This window comes from Nicotiana tabacum, chromosome 2 (assembly GCF_000715075.1).
Source record: "Nicotiana tabacum cultivar K326 chromosome 2, ASM71507v2, whole genome shotgun sequence".
NCBI lineage: Eukaryota > Viridiplantae > Streptophyta > Magnoliopsida > Solanales > Solanaceae > Nicotiana > Nicotiana tabacum.
In genome coordinates this window covers 23413307-23419306 of record NC_134081.1, presented here as the reverse complement: position 1 = coordinate 23419306, position 6000 = coordinate 23413307, and positions in this window count along the sequence as shown.

Below are 6000 nucleotides of genomic sequence, written 5' to 3'. Positions count from 1 at the left end.
AAAATAAACTGAACACAAGATATCTTCACTAAGATCTTCCCAAAAGGTGTTCAAACTTAATAACACAATAGCAGCAGCTCAAAAGACTAAAGAATTTAGTCTTTGGTTCTTGAAACTTCATGGATCTCACCAAATTTCCAAAATCCAGCCTTAAATCTTCTGAAAAATAAATTAAAGTTTTATAAAAGACTAACAAATGTGAATATTGACAAGATATACATAAATACAACGGAATACTGCATAAAATACCCACTCAAAATCAAGGCGAAAGTCCATAGCAAAATCAGATGAACTAATAAGTAGAGGAATATCGCAGATTATTCATGAATGCATAATCCTTTATATTCAAATGGTGGGAGAAAGCTAGTACTGAAGATAGAATGAAGGGGTTTTAGCCTTTTAGGTGTAACTCTATATATATCAGCGGACTAATGCAAGACATATAGAAAAAGTGATATCAAACTGCTCGATGAATAAAAGATATATTAAGTCTACATCTACTGAAAACTTAAATTTCACAACAAGATTTTCCGAAGCATACTGGTCTGAAAATACACTTTTATATATTATATCTGCCAAAGATAAAATCAGTATTCTCATAGAAAGCATTAGATTTGAAAAATACAGGGGAAGAATACTATGAGAGATCATATATTATGAAACTTTAATTAACATCTTAAAAAGGTTATGGAATTCTGACTCAAAATCAAATAGATACGGACATTATCAAGAGGAAGAGAAAAGGAGAGCTATAAATTTAACGGTAAGAGAAACTAATCTGGAACTATTCACCTTTTTAACAGATTAATCAAATATTTTTTTCTCAAGGCTGAGAGCTATAGAACTATTTTAGATATCGAGAAATGAAACTTGTATAAAGAATAATCAAATAAGTTCTCATACTAATTCTCAAACAGATAGTGCATCAACAGAACATAGATAACTTAAGTTTGATATCGACAAATGAAAATTGTATCAAGAATGATCAAATAAGTTCTCATATCAATTCTCAAACAAATAGTGCATCATGAATAGAGTAGGCTAATTAATTCTCAAAGGCGAGTCTGAATATTCTGAAATAAATAAAATAATTCACATATTCGACAATAGCTCTCCTAATATCCTCCACATTATACATCACCCTCTTAGTGGAACCCGAACCTCCTTCTAGCCATCCTTCTTTGATATGTTTTAATGTTGATTGCCTCTTATCAACGATTCTAAAAGGGGGAAAGTAGGGTCTTTGATATGGGTGGGAAGAAGTTAGGGTCTTTGATTTAGGGGGGAAAGTATTCTTTTGGCGGAAAAGACGATGCCTTATGAGTTATGACCTTAGTCTTAGTGGTCTTTTTTCTTTACATTTTTTAACTTTTGTTATTCTTTTTGAGCTTTATTTGGCTTGCTAGACGTATAAGGAGTGGGCTAAAATTGTAAGCCCAAATATAATGTTAATAATAAAAAATAATGATAAATTAAAATAAATATATATAAATTATATTATAATAAATATTTATTTTGTATAAAATAAATTTAAAATATCGGATTGGTTTGGTCTCGGGTTGACTTATTTTAGTTAATACCAAACCAAACATATTATAGTCGGGTTTTATTTTTTACATACCAAACCAAATCAAACCAAACCATTAGTCGGGTTTTTTTCCGGTTTGACTCGATTTGTCGGTCTGGTACGGTTTATCGGTTTACTTTGTACACCTCTACCTACGACCATGTTAGGCAAAATAATGAAGTTCAAATCGAATAGTAAATTATATTAGTTATATTTATGTTTTGCATCATAGAAGGGAGTTACATTTGTACTTTAAATTTTAGTGAAGATTGTTAATTCCAAATCATAAGTACATGGAGAAAGTAACTCTAGCTTTTTGTGCTGATCTACGAACGAGCCTTCTATATCGAAATAGTTTTACTTGTAATTAATAGAATAATTTCTCATTGTACAAGGCTACTTAACTTATATCCTTCTTTGAAGGTGATAGGTTAAGTAGTTGACAGTGAGTACAAGATGACATAAAAGCTATAATGTTTTGGCTATTTTTGAATATTCTATCCCTAAAGTTTAATGAGCAGGTGATGTATATAGTTACTTTTGGTAGAATAAACTTTTTACATTTGACCAAAAAAAAAAAATTTGAACCGAAAACATCGGAGATCTAAATTAAGTTTGCTCCATAAACAATGGTTTGATCATCAAAGCAGCTTCTCCTTTGTAAATATTGACTTATTTGTATATATAGTATGCATATAAATATTTATTGCATATTATAGTTTTGAAACTAAACGCCATACAGAATATATTGGTACGCAAGTATTAATAAATACACTATTATTAATTTATTTTGCTAAATATCAATGCAGTTTATTCTTGATTGAGATTCAAAATTTCACCAAACAATGATCACATACTAGTGAAGAAAATGATATCTTCAAAGATATGTTAGACAAATTTGTCCGAATAAATTCGTAAAAATGAGTAAGTTATGACTACTAATACAACATAATGAAAATCTTGTAAAGTATGGGGTACGTAAAATTAATACCAATACAGATCCTCTTGCCTAGATTCAGGAAACCAATAAAAATCCTAACAAACGCTTATTCAGATACTATATATCATAAATGCAAGAATAAAATCATTTTTCTTCATAACTACTCTGCTTAGTTTTGTTTATGGAGGTCCATAACACTAGAATTATTTCAAGGTCCTACAAGAAAAAGAAAAAAAAAAGAGAGAGGAAAAAACACGAATTACGCGGGGAACTGGACGTGTGTCCTTCAAATAATTGTCAAGTACTAAGTCCTACTCCTACCCCATATAATAAAGTGAACCTTAATATATATATATAAAAAAAATAGAATTTTTCGGCGGAATAGCACTTACAAGTTACAACAGCCATAAGCACCACATGCAATAATAACAATAGCCCAATTTAACTTTAAAAGTGCATAAATAGTTAACCGTCCCTAGTCCTCTTGACTGTAAAATATTTTCAAAATTTTCATACTTGTAAAGGTTAAGAATATTTGGCCAATTATATTTTGGTCTACTCATGATGTTCCTTATAGCAAGAAAGATTGTTACCACACTTACATATGACATTTGAGATGACCGATTTTTCTCCTTACCTTTTCTTTTGTTTGGAAACCAATTTCAAGTTTGGGTTTCATCTTTAGCGGCAGTTTTGTTTTCCTCTTATTAATTTGCTTATCGTTTTGACAGCATAGAATTTAATTTAAAACAAAATATTGATTTCTTAGGTTACAATCATCACGTGAGAGGAAGAAAGACTTTTGTACTCCCTCTATCTGCAAAATTTTGTCACTTTTTATATGTACTAAGTAATTTCATAACAAATATTTACGTACGAAAGGAAACATTTAATAAAGAATGCTGATAAAATTTCTGCGAATATTGAACGCTGGAAAACTCGGAAAACTTGTGAGTTTACATGTGACAATTGATGGGAGAACTTATAAGGAAAAATTTTAAGGGCTCCTTTGGTACAAGGGATTATTAATCCCGAGATTAAATTTGAGATGAGTTTATTTCACATTTGGTTGAGATAAAATTACGGTATAACTAATCCTGAGATTAGTTATCTGGGGATTGTAGTATTATTTTTATCCCTATATATGGGAGGGTGGGATAACAATCCTGGAATAATTAATCCCAAAATTATTAATAATTTTGGGATAACATATTTTCCAACAAAACGAGCCCTAAGTTCATGAATAATGATGCCTATAGACATTGCATGATTTGATTCTCTACTACGACCATATTAGGCGAAATAATGAAGTTCAAATCAAATAAATAAGATTAGTTGTCTGTATGTTTCGCATCATAGAAGAGAGTTACATTTTTACTTTATATTTTAATGAAGATTGTTAATTCCAAATCATAAGTTCATGGGAGAAAGTAATTCTAGCTTTGTGTTGCTCTACTAACAATTCTTTTATTTGATTTATACTATGCTTTTTCAAGTTTTCATTATCCTGATCTCTCTTTTTGAGGTTGCATGTCCAAATAAACTGAACTCTTCTCTAGTTCAAAGTCGAAATTCTCAAACCAATTAAAATCTATTTTCTAGTTTATTATTCTTATGATATATAAGAAGTAATGTCTTATTCACGTGATGAGAAAGTTAGAGAATAAAAATTAACAAAATTCTTTTAATTTTTATTTAAAATATATGTGCGTGTTAGAGAACTTCCTCGATTTAGATTAGTAGGAGAACACTTGATTCCACATTTTTCAAATTATTTCTCTATATCAAATTAAACTTGAATCAGTACCTTGGATAATGGAAGTACGCCTTGGAGAGATTGAATATTTGTTATTGTTAGTAGAATTCTATCTCATTGCTACTTAACTTATACCCATCCTCAAAATTGAGAGGTTAAGTAGTTGACAGTGAGCACAAAATGACATAGAAGCTAGAGTTTTTTGTTATTTTTAGTAGGTGTCTCTAGAGTCTAATGAGCACGTGGTGTATTTGGTTGAATAATGTTTTTCACATTTGACGAAAAAAAAAAAGTTGAACCAGAAACATCGGAGATCTATATTAAGTTTGCTCCAAGTAACAAACTCAAATGAAAAATGGTTTGATCATCAAAGGAACTTCTCCTTTGTAGCTCTTGAATTATTTGTATATACTATACATATACATATTATAGTTTTGAAGCTAGACGCTATGCAGAATATATTGGTACGCAAGTATTATCAATTTGTGTTGCTAAATATCAATGCAGTTTAATCTTGATTGAGATTCAAAATTTCACCAAACAATGATCACATACTGGTGAAGTGATGGTAGGCTATAATCTCGTATTTTAGTCGCTTATTGCACTCTAATTTACTGTACTTTTATTGTGTTTGACCTTTAATCGCTAGTGTTTTGTATTTATTTATGCCTTGTAGGAGTGATTGCGAGCTATGTAAATATTATAGAATGAATTTGAGTGATTTGGAGGTTTAAAATCTGAGTAAAAGCCTAAGGAATTAAGCTGGGATCGTGTTCGGGGGTCGAGGACCAACTCTGGACGTCAAAACGCAAGAAAAATCCGTACTCTGAGAAAACTTCACTAGTGCGACGCGCTGTGACTGCCCATTTTCCTGCTGTCTGTCAGAAATCAACTCTCTGGATTTTCTTCCTAATGCCCCGCATGGCGCGTCGCCCCATGCGGCGCGCCTGTGGAGTTTTTACAGAGTGAATGTCCTATTTCGGCTAGGAAAAGATAATTTCGTCTGGGGCCGATCCTACTTGGTATAAATATATGGAAAAATAATATTTTCTGGACTTTTGACACATATTCGACCTAGGGAGGCTAAGGAGCAGTTGGAGAAGCAAAAGCACAAGGAGTTCATCATTCAATCCTCACTCAAGACCCGAGTTTGAATCGTTTTATTTTTTCATTCACTTTAAACATATTTATGATGAATTACTCCATATCTATGGAGTAGTTCTCTTTAGGGTTTGATGGATTTGGTGTATTGATATTTGTTTGTGGATTATAACTCTAGTTTTATGTATTGAAGCGTTTTTGGATGATTTAATTGTTGCATTTATATTCACTTGTTCATGTAATCAAGAGAGGTATAACTTGTGATATCTTTGTATTATATTGTTGGTTGAGTTCATTAATTCTTCTTAGTAATCGAAAAAGGCTAGTTGAATCATTGATTAAACTTAGTTAGGAGGATAATCGAGAGAGGTTCTCCTAAAGACCAATCCACTATGCATTCTTGCATATCTTCACGTGCTTAAATTGGTTCATCTTGTGAAGTTAAAACTTAATCGAGAGAGGAGGTTTTGCTGAACGTTTGAACTAATAATTGAGTGAATTCTAGAGACTCACTTGAACATTAAAAGTGAATTATCTAGAGTTAGATCCCAAACAATTATCTTGCACCTATCCAATCAACCCCTATTTTCAACCATTGATAACTTCCTTACTTACTTTTGTTGCGATTGTCATTAG